Source organism: Dermacentor andersoni, chromosome 3 (assembly GCF_023375885.2).
Source record: "Dermacentor andersoni chromosome 3, qqDerAnde1_hic_scaffold, whole genome shotgun sequence".
Taxonomy (NCBI): Eukaryota; Metazoa; Arthropoda; class Arachnida; order Ixodida; family Ixodidae; genus Dermacentor; species Dermacentor andersoni.
The window spans coordinates 128,488,522-128,501,898 of NC_092816.1; positions in this window are offsets into that span (position 1 = coordinate 128,488,522).

A 13,377-nucleotide genomic window follows, 5' to 3' on the forward strand; every position below is an offset into this window, starting at 1 on the left:
ACAATTCGAGTAGTTGCCATCAACTGAAACAAACTGCACTCTGTTGGTTAGATAATCGGCAATCCAGGAAATGAAAATACTGGGAAGGTTATTTTAGTTTTGGTATTAGTTTTAAATGACTAACTTTATCAAACGCTTTGCTAAAGCTCATAAATACGGCGTCAGTTTGACCATTATTATTTAAGTTTTTTGAAAACTGTGGAGTAGTGTAACTAATTGTGTCGCTGTGGAGTAGCCTTTTCTAAAACCATGCTGAAAGTTACTTATTACGGAGTGTTGTTCAAAGAACTCATTTATATATTTCACAATAATATGTTCCAGCATTTTACAGCATGGAGAAGTTAGATATAGCACGGTAGTTTTGTATTAGTAAGCGGTCACCTTTCGTAAAGACGGGAATAACTCGAGCGGTCTTCCAGTCCGATGGAAGTTTTGATGACAACAGTAATTTACGAAAGAGCGCAACAAGATACTTCGCAATGATTTCAGCATACCGCCGAAGAAAGACATTCGGTAAATTCTCAGGCCCAAGTGATTTTTTAGTGTTCAATTCCAGAAGCAGACAGAGCACACCATTGTAGCTAATAAAGTTAGTGGTTGAGGGTTGAAAATGCGTAGTGTTTCTTGTCGTCTCCTTAATTTGGTTCAGAGAATACACTGTGGAAATAGTCATTGAATTTCTGCGCAATAACTTCCGTACCGGTAACTATGTTTCCATCAACCGATGTTTCTGTAATAGATTTATTTGCCCTCACTCATGTAATTCCAAAACTTGCTGGGGTCACTTTTCGGCAACGTCTTGTTAAATTAGTAGTCTTTTGATTCATGTACCGCAAATTCAAGTTCCTTTTTTAGCGTTTCGATAAGACAAAAGTGGCGGTTAACATATCGAAAAATCAATGGGCACTTGAGGCACGCCCAGCGCAATTAAATTATTTTAATGGACCTTATTATTATCATTCGAAGGAAAAAAAATACACTGGAAAATAAGGTGAAGTAATAACCTTCGGTACTCAAAAATTGGCACAGGTTAACGCTGCTGGAATTGAAGCAATTCGTTCTCGAGTCTCTGAAACCCATGTCCCTCGTTACCTCTTCGCCATATACTGTTATAATATTTTTTATAGAGCAATCATATAAGCAAAAGAAACACTTCATGCAATAGAAGTTTGCTTCTTTAAATGATAAGAAGTTTTATGTAACTGAAAATAAATAATAATTGTGTTAACGTTAGCGGTCTTTTATAGCGTGCGCGTATATGCAGAAACGGCCATGACCGCACAAGTATGCAAGAACATAACAGCGTGGCTTGCCCAGTTTGAAGTTCTTTGAGATTCACCAACAGTTCTCGAAGCAGATACTAAATACAGATGCACGAGAAGTGCCGCGTAGTTTGTGATCATGGACCTTTGGGTTATTTCGTAGTGGCATCCGCCATACAACGGGCAATATTAACATCACACCCTGATGCATCTACGACGTTCATATCTTAACGACGTCCATAAATCTATCACTTTAAGGCTTCCTTTTGGCGTCATTGGCAAAATGTATTTCGAACGGTTCAAATTAGCGCTTGACGGGCCAAGATTAAACGACTTCGACACACCGCGAGTTAGCAGGTGATGCCATTTGAGAATGCAGTTCTGAAGCCCAGACCACGGACGCTTGCGGACGCTTGCAAGCGTGCGTTCAAGCGCCCGTGCGTGCGTAGACGGAGCGGCATGGCTCGTAGGCGTCGAAACGTGGCGTGATATCAGGCATCAGCTCCTCTCTGTTATTGCGCGCTTGGGTTGCCTCGCGTCGGCGCTTCTGGCTACGCAGCTACTGCGCGGAACATTCAAATCTCAGTAAAGCAGATTTATATCATGCAAGAAAGTGGTTATTCTTTCCATATTGCGCTGATCTAAGAGCTCTAAAAATGTAACAATTACGTTTATAAATATCGAAGCATTTTCAAACACTGTCGATAACGAACTAGGAAGCGGCGCCTGCCAAGGTGTCTGTGAGTGAGCCCAGTGAGTGCGCGCTCTCGCGCGTCTTTGTGGATGAAAACCGCCATTACTCGCAATTAACCGCCAATTACTCGGGAGGAGCGGCAGGCGCTAAGCGCGCGGACGCGAGCTTGTGCGCGTCCGCAAGCGTACGTTTGGTCTCGGCTTTAGGCGCCCATTCCTGTGGCGAGCGTCGGCGTAACCGAGCAAACGAGCACAGTGAGAGATGAAAACGAACGGGGCGCGCGGCGGGGGATGAAAAAAGCAGTGAGAGTGAAGAGGCACGGGGATGGAAGCGGAGAGGAGGGTGCAGAGCAGCAATGAGGCGGAAAGCGGAGGAGGGTATCACGAGAGGGTGAGGAGGAAAGCGGAATGCCAGAGGTGACCAGGCATGCGGCCAGCGCGTCAACAACGCGCTGGCTTGGGCCTGGGACCCACGTCGCTACTTCGCTTGGGGCACCGCCGCCGCTAGAGAACGCGCTCCGCGCGAGCCACGCCTTCCTCGCGTTCCTGCTTTCTTTCTGAACAATGAGCGACCGGCGGAAATGCTACGTCTTCCGCTGCTGCTATCCGAGCTGCCCGAGAAGAAGCTCAGCACCGCAGCCGAGTGTTCCCTGTCGTTCACAATCAAATTCTTTGTCACATTATATTGCGAAATCGAAACATCTAAGCAGCTGCGGCCAACATTCACGTTATAGAGTGTCGTAATCGTGAGTGAACTTTTTGGTAATTAACTGAAGTAACCAAAATTTTACCATTGGCAAACTTTGATTTGTCAGGAGGCTACGTGTTTGATTCAACCAACTAATCAGTGTGGCCAAGGAATTGATAGAATTAAAATTGTCAAATTCTGATTTGCGCATTACTCAAGGTTCGGCATTTTCACTTTCCTGCTGTCATGCACATCTCCATTGTTGGAAAGTAGAAAAATGCTTTTGGCAGCAGCACCACCGAAAGCGTGACCAATAAGAATAAAACATGCTGTGTTGAGAGTCTTTCTTGGCTCACATTTACCATGGCATCTAGAGACTGCCGAAATGCGTCTGTTTAGAGGTGCTCTTTTTTTATTGAAATGAATAATAGGGGAGATTGGCGCCTTTATGGCTACTCCTTGTCGCTTTGAATATGAAATAAATATGCTCGATAACAGTGAATGATGTCGCAAATATTGCCCTCATAAGAACACCAGATGTATAAAACCAATAGGTTCCAACATTGCATGAATCCCAGCTTTGTGCATGAGTTTAGCACGCATCTACATATATCATCAAATATTTTGAATGTCCAAAACACATAACAAAAGTAAATGCACTACAAAATGCAAGTAATTATACAAAGTAATTACGTAATTAGTAATTACACATAGCAAATACATGTAATTACACATAGCGTAAAAACACTATCACCAGATAAATCAATTTTGAATTTATTTATATCAGTGATTTAGTTTATCGCTATAAACTGAACGTTATTATTTCCCCGAGATGGTTGCCTCTTCGAAAAACTTTTAAAAGCAAGAAATTCTGTTTTCTCAAGACCCGCTGTTGGTGATGCAACAAGGAACTTCTTTAGAGGGAATGGTCCTCTATCGAAAAGCAGCAAATGCGCTTGCAATACCCTACGTGGTGAATCATATTTATTTTAGTCGAGAAGCAAATTATTCACACCTTTGTCTTAATGGCCCCAAAAACACTGCGGACTAGAGGCACGCTTTATCATGTACAAGAAGTGTAGACTTAAAGCAGTGCCAAGCCGCAGGCGGAGAACTAATGTTTCGACGTTTATGTTCTTTCTCAGACTTGACGGACATGACAGGCTTATGCATGGGTCTATCAAGTATAACTCCGAGTTCTTAGATTTCTGATCAAACCAGGTAGTTTTTCTGAGAAGACAGGATATCTGTCTCAGGAGCAGAAAGAATTTCACTGCGCAAAAGAGGAAGATTAATTGTTCCTGCGTTATTGTGCGCCCGAATCACAGATGCGTCCGCTGCAGTGTTACAAGCAATACTGCAGTGTCCGGGTATCCACTGCAATACAATTACGTGATTCATTGCGCCTGCGTTTGTGTGTTATTTGAGCGTCTTATGCAATAGCAAAGTGCTCAAAGAAATTATCGTGTTGCTTTGTAGCAATGCGAGAGCGGCTTGCGAATCGCTGAATATAATCCATTTTTCAGCATTTTGTTACAGATGGTATGAAACGCAAAGCACACACAATTGCAAACACTTAGGTCACGGTGGATGATGTCTCTCGTAATAACCTAAGTGTTTACTCTAGTGGCAAATGTCGAATGACCGATGCTGAAGCCGAGGTACTCTTATGACACGATCCGTCTGTATACACGTGCATGTACTGAGGATATAATGAGTAAATTTGGCATAGTGCCAGTTGCAGTGCAGCTACCATGAACCTTTATCTTAGATAAGATCCCTTTGTGCGACAGTTCTATTTTAGGGCTTTTTAACTTCCGAGTAAGGTAACTAACGTCCACTTTGCATAATGCAAATCTTGGTAATATAGCTTTCTGGTCTTGAACAACATCGTGAATTTTGTTTTCATTTCGTTCGCTAAGCGTGAGGTTTAATGGATGCTTGTCGTGTTGTGTTAGGATGCGATAAATATATCGGCATATTTCAACCGTTCGTGTGGCTGAATATGGCGTGTAGCGAGCTTCAGCAATTACTAGAGAACTCGAGCTAGGCGGCGGAACCCTGAAACATTCTCGCAGCCTCCTTGCCAGTAGACGCTCAAGACGTTCATCAGATGCTTGCGATTAAACTTAGACAATAGGTGCCAAATAAGCATTTTTTTGTTTTATGAAGTACGTTATGAACTAGTAATAGTGAAGAGACTGGCTCCCTCATGTTGTGCCAGCGAGTCTGCGAAGTACGTTTATTAAAGTATTGGTGTGCTTTTCAATTGCGCCGGTGCGTGGTGCCCATCACAACTGGCGGTCAAGAATAACTCCAAGGAATTTATGCTCTTTCACAAACATCAACATTTTCACATTAATCGTAAGTTTGAAATTATTCAGCTGTCGTCTAGTGAAAGGAAGTAGGGCTGTCTTTTCCTACGAGAGACTCGTGCATTTTTCTTTTAAAAACGGTGTTGATATTATCGAGACCTTCATGCAGCCTTGTTTGAATGTCTTGCAAATGAGATCCAGAGGCACATATGCAGATGTTATCTGCGTACAGAGAATACTGCAGGCCAGACGGTAGTTCTTGTGGTAAGGCTGCCATGACACAGTGGAATAAAAACGGACTGAGCACACGGTCCTGCGGAACACACGGCGTGATGATGTGATAATTACTCTCACCGTACTCTTTCTGTATTTACTCTTTTCATAAATATTTTTCATTCGTTTAAGAAATTTGAAATTCATCACCGTGTTCGGTCATGTAAGCCAAGCTTTGATATACTAGCAAGGGCGTGAATGCGACTTACAGTGTCGACTGTTCTCTGAATGTTTAAAAATACTCATATTGTCACATTCCCCACATATGTTCATGTTCGATGCAAGTGACAAAGTTATAACATTTATAAGTGATAAGTGATAATATTGCATCCATTGCACACCTCTTTTTTCGAAAACCTGTCATGTAGTTAGGAAGCCAATTTTTGTGTTCACCATCATTGCAATCGAGTGTCTACCATCTTCTAGATTAGTTTACAAAAACAGCTTGTGAGACCGACGGGTCGGTAGGAGTGAAGACAGTAGAGCCCTTCCTGGTTTCAGTACTGGAATTACACGAGCTAATTTTCATAAATCTGGAACAGTCTACCTTGCAGATTTTACGCAGATACTATGCAGATATCACTAAATACCTCCAGAAGAGCCCTTCTACGGGCTGGACCGAGATTGTCTAACATCACATACGTAACGCCGTCTTTTTCTGTAGTGTCTTTGTACGATATAACGTAAGGGCACATTTCAATTCATCTGAGCTAAACTTACAGTCAAGTTGAGTGTGTTGTAACATAAACCACGCTCTTCTGTTCTGCTAGTGCTGTGGAACTAACGTACTGTAGGCAAGTAAACGGAATTCCGGGTCTCGTTATAAGTTGACAGAATTCGTCAGCGACAGAGGTTTGCAGAGCGTCGCAAGCTATGGCAAGCCCTTGGAAAGGTTGGCTCTGGGTAACGGATCACTAAAGGATCGGACAGCTGACCATATTCTAGGAACTGGTGCGAAAGGAGACAAGAACGTGCCCTGTTGTCGCCATTGAGTGGTACCTAATTTCTGTAAGCGTCTGCGCGAACATGATTGAACTTATCCAGTTTCCGCTGCGAAGGTAGGCACGTTCTGCTTGTCTTCTAATTGCTCTTAGACATTCTTATTCCCCGTCAACTGCAGCATGTTCATTTGGGACAATGACTTGCTTGGTGCAGATCTTCTAAGACTCGCACAATGTATCTGCAAAACTATGAAAATTCGGAATTTCGCCCAATCATTTACTTAAATAGTGACGAAAATTTTACTAATTCGTATATATTTAGTAGCGCCGGGTCACTTCACTCCGTATGAGACGATGTTTTATCAGGACCGGAAAATAATCCCTGTCGTGCGTTTCTATGTCCATGGACCATTCAACGCCGTTAAGAAGGTCTTGTGGGCATAGCGTAACATCGATGCAGTTGGAGGGACGAATCACTCCAGGGGTTCGTTACTTCGTTACATTCTGTTACCGCCTGTCATGGCATTCTTACCTCGGAAACTGCCGTCTTGCCAGAAGTATTTTCTGCACACGGGCCTCTGGATCTCATATAGAAATGTTTCGCATGGTGGCTGGGATGAAAAGCGTAGGTGGAGCGAACGTGGAGGTAATCGCTGAGATGTTATACAAGGTCGCTGTGTCAATGATAGGGGTCATTGCTGAGAAGGTCGACACTTTTGGATCTTGTTGCTTGCTGTCGGAACGGTATCGACCTTATTGCTTTAGAGCTGCAGGATAGTTCCACTTGTATGCTTGCTCCTGCTCTTTCTTGGGAGTTGGAGGCGCATATCTTACGGTATCATGGTTAGGGGGGGCGCATTATGAGGAGGCAGCCTTCCATATATCAACTGGTGTCCACGTAGCTTTAAGGCAGTTCTGAGGACACCAGGAGTAGGACACTATATAGTTTGTGCCACAGTTGGCGCATTTTAGCTGACACATAGACTTGCACTCTGAGTAGTTGTCCTCTTCTGAACATATCTTGCAGCGACGTGGACTTCAGCAGTTCTTCGCTAAGTGTCGAAATCTCTGGCAGTTCTACCATCTCAGTACAAGGGCAAAGTATTGTTCTACAGGATGACTTGTGAATCCCAAATTTATTGCTTACGTATGTTGCAGCGACGTGGACTGGAAGAGTTCCTCGCTAAATTCCCCCAATGTCTGGAAGTTATGGCATATCAGTACAAGACTAAGGTGTTCTTCTACAGGGTGAATTGTGAATCCCAAGTGCACTCTTTACAGAATAGTGTTTGCCTGAGGCCGTTGGTTGCACATAGCAAGCTTGGTTTCCAACAGGACGGTGTGACACGGATAGGAAGAGACGACGAATCTACTCTTTACGGGCTACTGCGCAAGGACGATATCTCAACTTAAGGAATCAGATAATTGGCACGGCAGATAAAAAATAGGGATTGCCTCTCTTGTGCTATAAAATGCGTAGAAAATCAATAATAAACATCCAATTGATAGTCGAGCGTGTGCCGTCGTCTCTTGCTGTACTGTCAGAACGTTCTGCAGGAAACCAATTGGGCTGTATACTCTTTACATATCTTGCAGCGACGTGGACTGCCGCCTATCTTCGCTAAGTGTTCAAATCTCTGGAAGTTGTAGCATCTGAGTGCAACACAAAGGCATTATTCTACAGGGCGACTTGTGAATCCCAAGGGCACTCTTTGCGTATCTTGCAGTGGCGTGGCCTGCGGCAGTTCTTCGCTAAATGTCCAAATCTCTGGCAGGTGTAGCATCTCATTGTAATACTAAGGTATTCTTCTACAGGATGACTTGTGAATCCCAAGTGTGCCCTTTGCGTATCTGGCAAGGACATGGACTGCGGTAGTTCTTCGCTAAATGTCCAAATCTCTGGCAGTTGTAGCATTTCAGTGCAAGTCTAAGGTATGCTTCTACAGGATGACTTGTGAATTCCAAGTGCACTCTTTACGTATCTGCAGCGATGTTCACTGCGGCAGTTCTTCACTAAACGTCGATATCTCTGGAAGTTGAAGCATTTCAGTGCAAGACTAAGGCATTCTTCTACAGGCTCACTTGTGAATACCATGTACACTCTACGTATCTCGCAGCGACGTTGACTGCGGCAGTTCTTCTCTAAATGTCGAAATCTCTGGAAGTTGAAGCATCTCAGAGCAAGACTAAATTATTCTTCTACAGGGTGAATTGTGAATCCCAAGTGCACTCTTTACGTATCCTGCAGCGGCGTGGCCTGCGGTAGTTCTTCGCTAAATGTCCAAATTTCTTTGAAGTTGCAGCATCTCAGCGCAAGACTAAGGTATTCTTCCACAGGATGACTTCAGAATGCCAAGTGCACTCTTTCCGGCATTGCTTTGTCTCGTCTGGAATGAAGAATAACGCTTCCAATAGGGTGTGATTCTCTCACCTTTAGTGATTGTAGCGTGCCTTACGACGGGCAATCAAGCAGTTGTTTTTCCGTATATTGAACTTGAACATGGCGTATCTTTCCAGCATTCTTTTTCAATAAGATGCCGGAATAAATGGCTTGACTTCCAGACCATCCATTTCACACATCAAAAGTATATTTCTTGCAGATGAGACGGAAGTAAGGTTTACCGAGAAACTTCCATCTTTCCGCGGAATGACTGCGCCTTTTCCTTTACCGCGGAAACAATTTCTGAGCAGCGCGGTTCAGATACACTTGCCATAAGTTGCAGCCTTCCTTTGAGTGTCGAAAAACAATTAGAATTCCCTCAGGTAACTTCTGTTTATACAAAGAAAACGGTGTATCGTCACCGTCTATGTCTTCTCTTCGCTCATAGGTGGACGTCCTGTCTTAGTCAACCTGCGGTTTCTTGGCTTCATTTTCGTATGTATCGGCACATTCATTGAAGGTGCGCTGGAACGCACTGCAGCGTTGAAAACTAGCGCCGCCAGCTTGATAACATCAGTCTTGTCTGATGGCACTTCCGAATATGGAGCCATTTCTGCGGCACTCATGGGCGTTGGAGCGCGCTGTAGGACATATGGCTCGTGCCAGTGTTCTCTGTTACCTAACCGCCGGGGTGGCCGGAGATACGCTGTAGAGCGTAGCAAAACTGCACGATAATGCGCATGAACTTTAACCCATAGGTATCCCACAGGATGTCCGTTCACTCTGGTCTTCAGAACAATGTCTCAAAGCAGCACTGATTCTTTGGAGAGAACAAAAACTGATATCTAACCGACGAAGCAGCGCCCACTCTTTCAGCTTCCCTCAACGTGAAAGCGCATTTTAACGATACTTCCCCTTTGCAGCAGCTCGTTATTTCTAAGTGCTGTAACGATTACAAACTTCTCATGGCTTTTTGGTTTCATCGGTATTATGCTACAATGAAAGTTGGCGCAGGACAGGGCTTTTAAGTAAATTAGGTAAACTTAAGTAAATTAGGTTATTTCATACGAAACCATAATTACTTCTCTAATTAATTATTTACGTCTAAGATGCGGGACGTCACAAATTGGCGCGCTTTTTTTACATCTCTATCTTAATCCACTCTGATGCACCTTGTGCTAATTTCTAACAACGTTAACCCACCTCACTCAACTTCAATCCACCTTAATTCACTTTAGTGCACCTTAATCCACCTTTCTTAATTTGTACTAACCTTAATCCACATTGTCTTACTTTAATTCATCTTCATTCACTCCACTTCCCCTTAATTCACTTTACTCCACATTAAGCCACCTTGCTCTAACTTGTTCTGACTTTAATCCACTTCACTCTAATTTACCGTGGGATTTCGCAGTGCCAACCGCAGCAGGTCCAGCGCCGGGAACGTGGCGTCATCACTTGGTCACGTGGGTTTTGGTACCATCGGATGTGAGCGCCAGACGCTGGCAAGATTTTTGTCTTCTTGGGGCATATAATGCTGTCGTATGAAAATAGAAGAAATGCCACGAGGCGTTCCACATGGCTTTATGTTGGGCCAAGACGGGGATGGACAAGAGAGCCACTTTTTCGCGCTTCCGGGAAAATGAAATGCGAGCAGGGTTTCTACGCAGTCTTTATGTAGCAAATAGCTGCTTACTTTATAGTAACGGCTAGATGACGAAAAGAGGGGTCTTCCGTATTCAGTATGTTTGTTTGGGTTGTGCGACTACATTCAAGCTACCTATTGACAGCAGCTCTTGCGTCTAGTAAGTGATAGGTAACTCGCTGACCAATCGCGCTTCCTTATATCTCGGCGACGGCTGTTTGTTTCCTTGGGGAATAAAATACCTGATGATTTATCTTTGCGGAAGAGGTATAAATAGGTGCTGCATGGAAGAAGTCGTTAGTTTCGAGAGCACTGTGCGTGCCTGTGGTTCTTGGTTGGACATTGAAAGCCACCTGAAGCTTCGCAAAGTTCGAAAACCAATTGATGGAACTCTGAGCAGGCGCAAACACTGCAAGCAGTGTTTTCTTCGCGTTGTCAGCCACTGCGCGGGGCGCATTTTGCGTTGCAAAACGAAATTTTTTAAATGTTGCCAGAAAAGCAGCCTGATTGTCGGTTCTTCTTTATCGAATATAAATCAGCGATGTGCCGGGTTCACTCTTGCTAGCTGAGAAGCAAGCACACGAGCAGATTTTGTTGCGAACGAGCGAATGAACATTCGTGGCAAGTCGCGCTGCAGCGCAACGAGTACGAACGCGCTTACGTCGATGCTTAGCGAGCCACACGCTCGCTAAGATGTTGCGGCAAATTTTTCTTCCCCGTGTGCAACAGAAATTCTTCTAGAGTAGGAATTGGTCACAGACAGTGGAGCAGTGCCTTAGAAATTTCGCTAGCCGGTGTTCCAGCAATTGGCATTCGGCCGAACGAGGAATACAACGAGGAAAGTAAAGGTTGAGCGAACTAACCTGCATGTGCCTTATACATTAGTGAATAAAAAAATTCATAGATACAGATAATTTAGCAGTCAGAAACTAATCTGTATTTATAGAAAATTATTTCCATAGCGGCAATAATAATCTTGTTACTTTAGTATAGTAGCACATCAAATATGAATTTGCCATGCAAAATTTTTGTGCCATGCTTTCAGTATAAATCCGACAACGATTTGCGGTAACAGTAATGAAATTTTTTTCCAGCAATTGTGCTGTGTGTAAGCATACAACTTACTACCTCCATTGCTATTCATATCACAGCTCCAGCACGGAGAGCACCACCTTCCCTGAATCTCTCTTTCATCTGTGTCTGGGCATGCGAAGCTTGTTGTCTTAAGCTTTTCAGATGGTCTTGCTGACTGATAATATTTTCTATAGGTAATCACAAATAAGTGTTGGGAAAAACGACTTTATTTTTTTAAGATTGCCAAATGCAAAGGTTATTAAAGTGACTTTGCTATTCAGAAATTGTAAGAAGCATTGTTATGTACAGATCGGCCTATAGGGCGTAAATTTTTAGAGTTTAGCTTCATGGCGCCTGTTCCTGCGTTTCGCGGTGCCGTCGTCCCTCGCCGTAACCAAGGTCATCAACCGCGCTCTGCTGTAGCTGCGCGCGTTCCTGCTGCCTTATCTCGCGCGCGGTGCGAGTCTTGCTCTGCCCTTATCATCCGAAGTCGGTCGGTCCCAGTATTCTCGCTTATCCTCTAGCCCCCTTCCTCTGCGCAGCGCCGTGTCGCTGACTCTCGCCACTACCATCCACTCCGCCATCGGCGGCCCTTCTCCCGCTATCACGGCACTTCCATACTGCCAGCAGTAGGCACTCCTTGCAGCCTCGCACGTGATCCACGGCTCTCCGCTCCTCCGTGTCCGCGTCGCTTGGCTGTACGGCTCTCAGCCGTGTTTCTGGTTTTCCCGTTTGCGGGGCGCGTTCCTCAGTGGCGTTTGTCGCCTCTGGCAGTGCTTACGCCTGGTTGTCTTTCTTCCGCCTCCGCTCTGGCCCTATACCTTCCCTTACCTGGCGCAGTGCCGTTGCGATGACTTGAAAGACAATTATAGTGTTTCGTCGCCTTACTTCCACTTGCCGCACCAACTTTGTGCGACCACATTGAGGCTTTTTTAGGAGTGAACGAGTGTGTGACCTCTATTCAATACCCCTGTTCTCCACCCGTTTCGTCAATCCACTTTAGAAGAAACATTAAATAATAATTTCCAATCTCCCCCCACCCTCATCGCGGCGGTGACGCACTATAAGATGGCGCGTCGACGGAGTGCCGGCTTGATAACGGCGGGTCGCGCTCTGGGCTGGCGAATCGGAAACGCAGAACCACCTCCGTTCGGCATTGCGTCTTCTGTATGCGGTTGCCTATTGTTGAAATAAGGCAGCACCTGTGCTCAAAGATCGCATTACCAAGAAGCGTAATCGTCGGCCAGCTTCCTTACTGTGTAGCTATGTATTATTGCTTTGTGTAATGTAGCTGTTGCTGTGCGAAATTTGCTAATCGAAATGCAAAAAAGAGCAAATTTCTCTGCCTTTTAATGTCCTGCCAAAAGGAAGTAGCCGCTTGCTATGAGCGTCGTGGCTCTCGTACTTTGAACACAATAGGGTAAACTTTTAAGCAGCACGGTTGCGATGCTGGCACCTAATTAACACGCGAATCCACATACACAAAGAAATTGTAATTAAGAGAAAGAAGAAGCTGAAAATGACAGCTGTTCAAAAAAAAAAAAAAACGCCTCCATTCCATTGTGTGAAATCGGATATACAGCGAAGCTGTTGCCGACGTTAGGCAAGCCCAGCCGACGTCAGACACCGTTACACGAGCACCAGCACCACATTCGACGTACGTATTGAGCTTGTCCTTTGTGAAAGGTATGCTGTTCTGTGTGTTGTACGCGTGATTCGTATGAATGTATGCACTCTTCGCTACACTTTGCTGAGCGCTTGTAGCCTCTGCCTTCATGTTGCTTGCTTCCGCGTGTATGATCCATTGCTTAGGGGGTATGAGCCATTGCTGACGATGAGAGATGCGCGTTATGAGCTTGCTCTTTTCGAAACGCAGGCTGTTCAGTACGTTGTATGCATGATTCCAATAGATGTATGCGCTGTTCGCTTCAATGTGTAGAGTGATCGTAGCCTCGGCATTACGAAAGAGACGAGCCATTGCATGTTTGCTTGATTAGGGGGTATGTGCCATTGTTCTGGATGACAACTTTTGTTGACGGACGGACACAAAGTGCAGACCAGCGTGAGGATAACTGCTTCACTGTAAAAGCCGCCTGCTTTTGCCGC